Source organism: Rhineura floridana, chromosome 5, assembly GCF_030035675.1.
Source record: "Rhineura floridana isolate rRhiFlo1 chromosome 5, rRhiFlo1.hap2, whole genome shotgun sequence".
Lineage (NCBI taxonomy): Eukaryota > Metazoa > Chordata > Lepidosauria > Squamata > Rhineuridae > Rhineura > Rhineura floridana.
In genome coordinates this window covers 94,317,810-94,328,297 of record NC_084484.1, presented here as the reverse complement: position 1 = coordinate 94,328,297, position 10,488 = coordinate 94,317,810, and the positions used below count along the sequence as shown (strand labels likewise).

The following is a 10,488-nucleotide window of genomic DNA, read 5'->3' as shown; positions in this document are numbered from 1 at the left end:
GAGCATTTACCTCTATCTAGGGATGAATGAATCTGTACGTTTCAGTTTCTCTAAATTTCTCATTTTTCCTATCTTAAATTCAGCTCTCCACATTTCTGCAGCAATGATTGTCATGAAAATTTCTTCGCATTTTACTGCAACTTTCTCCTAATATGCACATTTCTATATGCTAATGTAGACATTTTTACAAGCAATTTCCCCTAACATAATATATTTTCTATGTTACTTTCACTGTTGTATGCATTTTTATGCACACTTTCCCTTAATATTTGCATTTTTGTACACTTTGGTTGATGAACTGCATCACAAAATTAGGAGAAATGCAAATTTTGAAGAACAGAAGTGTTTCGGTTCACATATTGGTTTGAGAAGTGCAAACTAGCTAGTTTCTCCTTAAAATGCAAACAAAATCCGTTTCCTTTCCCATCCTTATCCTGTCTCCTCTTGGGTTATTTGGGACACTGGGTTAGATGGGTCTCTAGTTACTACGCCTTTACCACTGTGTAAAAATCCAGGCTAAGAAGACACTGAAAATCAGTTGCTACTGCCACCATCCTATGGAAGAGCAATCAGAAATGGGTGGAATGGGTGCTTTGGTTGAGATCTAACTGGGTTTACGAGTCAAAACCCTGCCACTTTCCAATTTCTAATCCCCCAAATCTCATCACAAATGGTTAACAACGTACCTGCTCTTAATAACTGGTCAAAATGACAAAGTTAGAATTACTCCCTTCCCACCCTGCCCCCTGATCAGAACATGCTAGTTTATTTAAGCAATAAGTTATATAATATACAAACAGTATAAAATTGCAGGCAAAGAAGTAAAATTCAAAATGTTATTCTAGCTAATATTTGCCTCTTATTGATATTATAGGCAGGCATTTATTGCTTAAGTGGTAGCAAAATAATCTCTAGGAAAACGCACTAGAATACATTAGAACAGAAATCCGCAGTCCTGTTGACTTCTTGCTATCTGGGGTTATCAGGAACAAAGTGAGGCACACTGCCTGACCCAACAGAAATGTAGGCAACTCACATGTAGTCAATACAGACACAGAATTATATATAACTCAGAAAACTTTAATCATTGCCTTCCTGTGGTGTCAGTTTTTAAGAAAACAGGCAGCAAAATGGAGTCACTGATCAGCAGAATGGCAAAACAGGGGCACCAATAATGGCTACACATGGCTCTAGGATGCAAAGAATATTAAGGGCAGATGAGAGAGAGAGACAGAGTGAGAGGCACACACACACACACAGAGTAAAGCGCAGTGTATTGGATAACCCCTTTGGAATCTGACTCGAAATCACTGATGTGTTTTTCTCTGTTACCTCTAATGTGGAACTTAACTCTAGAGCGGTACACAGATCAGACCACAGGTTACACAGGTCTCGGATTTCCTACAAGGCATTTCTAGGCATGGCTACACAAGACGTTCTTGCAACAATTTGACATGCCCTGAGACCCCTTAAGTAGTCTTCGGGTGGGCACATTACTTGCACAGGAACTGACTCCTGGACAAGGACTGGGCCTGCAAGAGGGCACTCCTGCAGGTGAGCTAGAGAGCAGGCTCAATCTGTTCATGCTGGGGCAAATGGCAGTGTATCCATGATGATGGGGGAGGAGACATCTTGGCCAGTTCTTCCCTAGGTTCCTCTACTGCTCACCTCTCCAACTCCTCCAACACAAGAGGCTGAGTCAGAAGGCATGGTGATGGAAAGTCATCTTCAGTTACAGTCTCTCACCTACCCTTGCCTGCGCCTCAGGGCTGGGGGCTGCTGCTGGACAGACTACTGGAGTCTTCTCCAGTTTCATCCCCCTCCCTGGGATCTCATTCCGCCTCCTTGTTCCTGGACTCACTCTGCCAGGAGTTCTCCATGGGGCTCATGACTCAGAGGGAATTGGCCAAATTTAGCTTTCTCCATTTTCATTCAGGAGTCTTAAACAGCACACATCCTTAAAATGAACTACCCCTTGTGCCTCCTCCAACTTGTACATGACACAATTGTTTGTCTATGTGACATACAATCCCAAGTAAGTTGACTAAATATCTGTTGGATTGTTTCAGAACTATGGACCTAAGTGGTTTGCAGACTGCCGTCCTTGTTTCATAATGGTCTTGCTGCTGGATGCTGCCTGGTTGGCTCTGACCTGTTGCGCTGTGTGTAATTTGTGTGCTTAATTTCATTTAAAGCAACACAACAGCAGCAGAGTAACAGCAGATGTTGAAATGCGAGTGTGCCAGCGTGTGCGTGCATTTGCCTAAGAAAGCAGGCTTTTACCCTGCATCAGCATCACTGAGACTTGAGAGTAAAATAAGAAAAGCTACTTTATTTATAGAAATACATAGTAGATAGAAAAGCAAACCTAGTTCTAACTAACTAACTAAGTTGGAGGCATAACGCCCAGGTGTAGGATGTCTCCTCTCTCCTGGACAGTTGGAGGACAAAGGAGTGGAAAGGGCGGAAGGAGGAGGGGCAGGTAAGCTTCCCTAAAGACGTCACAGTCTAGTGCCAGAAGGAAGTTAGTCAGAGCATCACAGGTAAGGGTAAACAAGCCTATCCATCTGGAGGACCCTAGCTCTATCTCCCTTCTGGAGCATAAACAAAAGAACAAAACAGGAGTTGCTCTTGCCACATTTCCAACATGACCCGTGGCACAGCCTTCTCAGTGTACATTTGTGGAATGCCCTCCCTGGTGAGGTGCATCTGCCTCCCTCATGATTAATTTTTAGGAGTAACTGTTCACTCAGGCATTTGGTGGCTGAAATACAGTAGGGCCCCACTTATATGGCGGGTTCCGTTCCGGACCCCCGCCATAAAGCGGAAAACACTGTAAAGCGGAACTCCATTGACTTGAATGGGCCGCGCTGCGTGAAAATGATGCGAAAAAGGCGCAAAACGTCGCAAGAGGGGGAAAAAATGTTTAAAATGGAAAATGAAAGCCACCGCATCAGCGGAACACCTTAAAGCGGGGCCCTACTGTACACCGTTACCGGCATCTTTGAAATGATTAGGTATGAGGGTATGTGATCATTTTTAAATGTTTTTCAATGTTCTTAATTGTTTTTACATTTTAAATATATATTTATTTTATTTGTAACTCAATTGTTTGACTGCTATGTTGTTTGCCACCTCCTTTGGGAGGAAGCCCAGATTATAATAATAATAATAATAATAATAATAATTCCAACCTGCTTATGAATAAAATTCACTAATAGGCAAAAAACCTTGTGGTTTAAGAATGTACCTATAACCCACAGATATTTCTATCAAACTTTAAAAAGCAGGGAAATTGGGCAGCTATAGTGAATATCTGCTTTTTAATCCGAGAGGTAAGAAATAGGATCCTGTGCAAGCTTGCCAAGAATGGATTGATCATTTGCATGCTTATTGAGTTCAGTGGGATTTACTTCCCTACAATCATGCTTACGATAGGTGAAACTGACATAAGAAGAGCCTGCTGGATCAGGCCAGTGGCCCATCTAGTCCAGCATCCTGTTCTCACAGTGGCCAACCAGGTGCCTGGGGGAAGCCCGCAAGCAGGACCCGAGTGCAAGAACACTCTCCCCTCCTGAGGCTTCCGGCAACTGGTTTTCAGAAGCATGCTGCCTCTGACTAGGGTGGCACAGCACAGCCATCATGGCTAGTAGCCATTGATAGCCCTGTCCTCCATGAATTTGTCTAATCTTCTTTTAAAGCCATCCAAGCTGGTGGCCGTTACTGCATCTTGTGGGAGCAAATTCCATAGTTTAACTATGCGCTGAGTAAAGAAGTACTTCCTTTTGTCTGTCCTGAATCTTCCAACATTCAGCTTCTTTGAATGTCCACGAGTTCTAGTATTATGAGAGAGGGAGAAGAACTTTTCTCTATCCACTTTCTCAATGCCATGCATAATTTTATACACTTCTATCATGTCTCCTCTGACCCGCCTTTTCTGTAAACTAAAAAGCCCCAAATGCTGCAACCTTTCCTCGTAAGGGAGTCGCTCCATCCCCTTGATCATTCTGGTTGCCCTCTTCTGAACCTTTTGGAGTCAGTACGCCAAACCTTTGACTCCGACTCCTCTATTTTTCTACTGTCCCACTCTGACTCCACCCAAAATTGCTTCCAACTCCACAGCCCTGGAAAGGACTGTAAATGTCTTTTTAAATTGGAAGCTTTCATAGGAGGATTTTTATTGCTGCCTGAATATGCGCTGATCTTGGCATCACAGCATTTGTCTTCATCTGGGTCCTGTGTCATGCACTGACACACAAAATGTTTTCCATCTTGAGTTATGGTGAAATGCTCAACTACAGCTGACTTCATGGGAAGCTTCTTTGACATTTTGAATTTATATTTTAAAAAAATTATCAATCAAAATTTATTTTTAAGCAGGAGTCAGTCGGTACATTTCTACCGACTCCAACTCCACCCCAAATTGCTTCCGACTCCACAGCCCTGGTCATCAGAAGAGTCCTCATTGGAGGAAGACCAGGAGACTCTAGTCTTGGACCCAGCCCTGGCCCAGGCTCCATCTGAGGGTGAGGAGCCAGGGTCCTATGATGAGGCCCAGAACGGGCTATGTGCACCCGGGGCAACTTTGGGTCTGACATTGAGGTTGAATGGCCCCTGAGCTCAAGGGGGACACATCACCTGAAACACCAGATGGAGACCTGGCCCATCCAGAGGAGTGATTAACTACAGGCCTGGACTCCTCAGGAGTAGAGGTCTCCTTGGCAGTAAAGGTCTGGCTGCAGGGGATTAATGAGAGTCAGCTGAGGTTTGGGGTGTGGTTCAGCAGCTCCAGCATAAAAACCCCAGTGCTGTGCTGGAAGAGCTGCTGGAACAATGTCTATATACCAGTTGTGTACCTGACCTGGTTGTGCATTGACTGTTGATGTCAGAACTGATGTCAGACTACTCTAGACTTGTCTGTTGCCTTGCCCCTGACTTTGTTGCTTATGAACTGCTTGGCTTCTGACCCTGGACTGCTCTGCCCTTGCTTTGTGCCTGATTCTTTTGTTGTGGGAAACTCTGGACTCTGACTTTGGGCTGATCCTGAATACTGTCCCTGTGCTGCCTTCACTTGGGTTTCTGCTAGAAGTTACTTGCCTCTTTCGGAGCCTGGTGAGAACAGGATACTTATCAGGAAAAAAAATGGTAAGGTGGTTTAAAGATGTATCAAAAACTTATAAATATGAAGACTGTATGGCTGTTTTCACATTGTTTTATTCTGATTTCTTACATTTTAATTTTTTAAAAATCTTTCACATGATGTAAAAGCTAGTTCTGGAGTTCTAGTGGAAATTTAGCATTCATTTATGTGGTAAATGATTCCAGAAATAATCTGTTTACAAGCTTGGGAACCCAGAAACTCATGGGAGTTTTGCACTCGCTAGAACTGCTCATTGTGACAGGTATCTTGGCATGCAAGGTATTCCCTGCCCTTCAGGTGCATGTCAATTTATTTTTTCCTAATGAAAACTGTACTGGCATTCTGGTGTAGGCAAGGGTAGCAGCTTCCCCTTCCTCCTTTTCCCACACACACCTGTGTCTAGACACAGCACAAAAATGTTTGATGCTAAAGGGAGAGGGGTTGCATGACGACAGGGTGAGAACTTAGACCTCACACAGTGGGAAACTACAGTGTATATGTGCATAACATGTGAGGGACAGAAACAAGACACTTCTTGTAGAGCAGCGTGGAACCCATTTGTGTGAAATACTGTATATTGGCTGAAAAAGCCACCATTCTGTAACACAACAGGTATTTTAGAAATTGGGATGGAAGTGTTACCATTTTAATCTGCAAAACTGTTGCAAAAAGCCCTATGTGTGAAAGCATTCTATGTAACTTTCCTAACCTGGAATGGAGTTATTAGTGAGACTAATCACATCTCAGAATGAAATGTTTGACAGCATTCCTTTGTTCAGTGCTGGGAATAATGTATATAAAATGAGGATATCTTTGTAAATAAGAAATAGAATGAAAGAACAACAATCCTTGGCATTGCTGTGCATTAATGTATATTTGAATGAGATTTTGATAGATTATGAGGGGAAATTAATCAAAATCATCAAATGTTTCCAAAGGGAGATTCTAACACACCCACAGATAAGGATTTCTCCATGAGAAATCGCCTGCATTTTGTGCTCATATATGTGAATGAATAGAAGTGGTGTGAGAAATGGTGCTGATCTTACGGCAGTAAGAGATAATTCTTTTTCTTGGCCAGACACATGAGAACAGAGCCATTATCTACTGGAATCCTAAATTAATTTTGATAGCTTCTCAAATGTGAAATGTACTTCTCTTACAACACATCTTCTCCTTAAGGACTGCAAATGCTGTTCTCTGTCTCTTTCTCTGTGTATAGGGGTTAAGTTTTGAATAAACATGCATAGGATGAAGGTGTGTGTCTGTCCAATGTGGCAATCTTACAGTTCACCTGACCTTTAAATAGTAACATCAGTCCTGCATGCTTTGTGACTGACCTTCAAAATGTCATTGAGTTACACCCAGGTTTAAAAAGCTCCTATTGAAATCAGTGGGATGTACATTGTCACGCCTAACTTGTCCTACTGATTTCAGCATCATTTCAACTTCAACTAAATTAAAAATGAATTGTCCTCTGGAGCAAATGACTGTGCTCAGTATAACCTAAGATATACTAAAGGCCCCTGCAGAGAACTGCCTTGTAAGATTGTACTGGTAGGGTGTCCCAGTCTCAAATGTAGTGGAACATGATGATTACTTTATTAAATTTATATCCCACCCAAAGAGAGCCCATAAATGATCAAAGTAACTCGTTGGATTAGCAGCCTGAGAAACAGCAGTATTTGTTGGGGTGTACAGCAACCACAAGATTTGCCTCATATTTGTATCTGTTGAATTTGGAAGCAACCCAGTTTGTTTGAGATCCGCTCTGTCATTGAATTTATTATCTGGTTGCTACTAAAGCTGAAGCCTTGTTTTGCCCCATTGCATTTAATGTGGACTCTAAAAATGGCTGTGACTTTCTTTCCTTCTCATATAAGTGGATGAAATTTGTAGGCAAAGGAGTCCCTGCAGAATAGATTAACCCTTCTGAGAGGATGGAATCTGCCAAATTTCACAAAGATAGATGCAGCAGTTCTCCTGCAAGGCCAGACATTACTATTTTTAAGTAGGACAATGGAAATCCATTTCCCAATTTGTTTGGGGTAATCAGTTTTAAAAATAGAGACATTGCCAAGTTTCAGATAAATAGGTCCAGGGGCTATCATGCTAGGTGAATTTACCTTTGTTATAAAAAACTGAAGGTCACATTTTTTTTCTCAACACCAGCCCCTTCCTGGAAGTGCCCTCTGTGAAGGCAAAAAGAGGTATGATTTTTAATTCTTGTAGATAAGCATGATATGATGAACTGATCTGGCATTTAAAAGCAGCTGCACCAAGTCAGAGGGCCCAGGAGCCAGGCCACCAGGTACCTGTACTGTAGGGTCAATAGAGGAGACAGTCTGTGTGTCTGGGGTAGTCATTTGCCATGTGATTAGCCTAATCCATGTGGCAGATACTTACAAAAGCCAGGATTGCCTTAGATCCTCACTGCACAGATATAGTTTTCCAGTGGCAAAATGAACACATGTAGGGGGAGAGAAGCTTTCAAACTGCATTCACTGAATGCTTGAGGGGGGAGAAAATGAGATTGCACCTGATGGTCCCATCCTATGTACAAGTCCAACAGTATAAATGGAGTCCTTTGCATGTACTACTTGTGTGATCAGGATCTCTGTTTGTGTATAGAGGCTATGTGCAGAGAGCTGTTTTGCACCTTTCACATCTTGAAGGCCCATTCTGAAGATTGTAACATTGGGTTCATCTGGTCATTTCCACAGAAGGCTATGTATATACCATTAATGTTTTCATTTATAATACTCATTGGTGTTTGCTTTATCTAGTGTTTCTATACAGTAACCTTATTTATTAAGCTGCACTTTCATAAAAGTCCATCAAGGTGGCTTACTACATACAAAAATATTATAAAATGAAAAACATCATTAAACGATAATAAAAACATCAACAAATACTGTGTTGGTTGAAAGAAAAAAAATCAAGTAAAAAGCCTCTCTGAAAAGTTTGGTATTTAAACTTTGGTATTTGTAGGGAGTTCCCCGGGGCAGCGCCTGCTACACTAAAGGCTTGGTCCCTGTTGGAGGCCAACCGAACCTCAAAGATGTGGGGAACCTATTCAGCGAATAAAAACACGTGCACCTGAACACACATAACCTCTCCACTATTAATCCACACCCTGGAAAAACGTAGGCTATAGACTGTGGAAGCATTCGTATGAGTGTACACGTGTGGGCACTGAACATGTGGAGGCTGAGGGCAGGACCCTGAACGGGATTACTCTAAAGTTGCGGATTATAATGCTGTTTTAGGAAGAACTGTTCTTGCTTCACCCTCAGGAGTAACCCTAATAAATGTCGTAGAAGGGTGGCTATTTCCCGCTGTTATCCGTGAGATCTGAAACTGCATTAAGGGATAATAACTACAAGTGGGGGGGGGGGCTGAGTGGGTTGTGGTATGGCAGTCTCTTGAAATAACCCACCACGTCCGAGGATGAAATCTTACATCCGTGACGTGCCTCTTCTCTTCCCCCTTCCCTCCCCAATATAAGCCTGAGAAGGCGCTGCTGGGGGTGGGGAGTGTCTGCTGCTGTCGCGAGCTGAACCTGCCTGCGAGCGTTGTTTCTCTTCCTCCGCCTCCTCTCACCTCAGTGAGAACTCAGGAGAGAACTGCAGAGGCCGCTGCGCGCCAGTTACCCGGTACTTCTGGACCCAAACCGGGATAGGCGTGTGCGACTCGCATGGATCTTGAAAGGAGGAGGGAAAAGCGACATCGGCCGGGAGGCATCCCTCCAGCGGAAGGATCGGCCTTGATCCAGCCCTGAATTTCCTTCCATTCGGACTGCAAATGTCAGAAGTCCGACTCTCTTGGCCAAGGGGACCCCACCGACACCGCTGCGAAGGCGTCCTCTACGGCGGTCTCCTCCTCCCCCCGCGGCCAACCCAGCTCTCCTGCCCCCGGTGGCCCGGGAGGAACTGAACTGTCGTTGCACAGGAAGTAGCGGTTGCTGGGAGCACACACACACACACACACACACTCGCAGACACAGAGGCAGCTGGGTCTGCAGCACTCCATGCAAGAGGCTCCCTGCACCGGAGTCAGGCGCCACTACAATAGGATTCCCCCTTGCCACCTTTGCGGAGCAGCAGTGCTAACCGCCGCCACCGCAGTAACAGGGGCGGCGGCCCCAGTTGCGGCAGCTGGTGCCGGGGAAAAGTGCTGCTGCTAGCTGTTGCTGCTGCTCCTCCTTGGGGAAAGGAGGTGGCCGTGGCTATTGGATCGGAGCTGTGGGACAGCCGCGGGGCAGGAAAAGAAGAGGCGGCGGCGACGGCTGTTGCTGCTACTGCTGCAGGTTTGTGATGTTGTGGCAGGAATCCGGTGATGCAGGCGGGGTCGGGCTACTGCCGGCAGATCGGGCTCCTTCTTTCTCCCGCACCAGTGAGAAATCCTTTCATTCTTTCTCTCGCCTGGCAAAGGGTTGGTCCAGGCTTGCCCCCTTTTGCAGGTGGCTTGTGCTGACCTCAGCCTCTTTCCCCGCCCCCTCCTCCAGGCTCTTTCCCCTTCTTTTTTCCTTCCCAACCCTTCCATGCAGCCCTCTCTTTGCTGCAGTCCTTCCTCTAGCCGCGTCTCCGCTCCCTCCCCTATGCAATCCTCTTTCCCAGGCTGCCAACTTCTTCATGCACCCCCTTTCCTTCTCTCCCTCTCTGTGTAGCCTTAATGGATTAGTCTAACACCCCCCCCATCACACTGCATTGTGCGAGCTGTTGTCTTTTCATCGGTGGATAATACGGATAGCGTCCCCTCCTCCCATAATTTCCCTAATTGCTTCCGAGCTCTGGTAGCGATGAAAGATTTTTATGTCTGTCCAATCTCTGTGGAGTGTGTGTGTATTTACTTTTTCACTGAGTTCCCTTTCTTATTTCGACACTCCAGGGTTTGCCCTGCACTGCTGAAGCAAAGCAGCTCTTGTCTCCTTGCACACACCCCTCGCCTATGGTCGTTCATCATGGACCTTCCTGCTTCCCCTAAAGATCGTGAAATCGTACATTTGCCTTCTGTTCTTGCACGTTGCCAGTTTGCACGGATATTTGTTTGGTGTTGCAAGACAAGGAAGAGCTTCCATACCATAGGGTGGGCTCCTTTTAGACCCTGCTTAACCCCTTACTTTTTGTTTAGCCTTTATAGTTGCGGCCTGGGGTGGTACTATATGAGTCGTAGGGGTGCTTAAGCAGTTTGGAATCAGTAGCAGAAACTGGAAAAGGTTATAGCCTTTCCACTTGGTTGTCTTAATGACATATGTGTGAGATATGCTTCCTGAGGGCCTATCCCAGTGATTTATCTCCCCTGGGAGAGCTCAGAGAATGGAAGGGTAAGATGTTTTTGCTGTGGGA

General features: G+C 44.7%; 1 protein-coding gene across 8 annotated transcripts in view; it reads left to right on the top strand.

The window, feature by feature from the left end:
- Nucleotides 1-4,808: 4,808 nt before the first annotated feature.
- AGPAT3 (1-acylglycerol-3-phosphate O-acyltransferase 3) overlaps nt 4,809-10,488 on the top strand; it is a 130,817-nt gene continuing 125,137 nt past the window's right edge. For 5 of the 8 annotated variants that reach the window (XM_061627522.1, XM_061627525.1, XM_061627526.1 and 2 more), the window contains exon 1: nt 4,810-5,145. The gene's annotated coding sequence lies outside the window, so the exon portion shown is untranslated. Of the gene's footprint in view, nt 5,146-7,312; nt 7,351-8,852; nt 9,450-10,488 lie in introns of those variants that run through there. The other 3 variants (XM_061627529.1, XM_061627530.1, XM_061627527.1) reach the window with 3 other exon arrangements.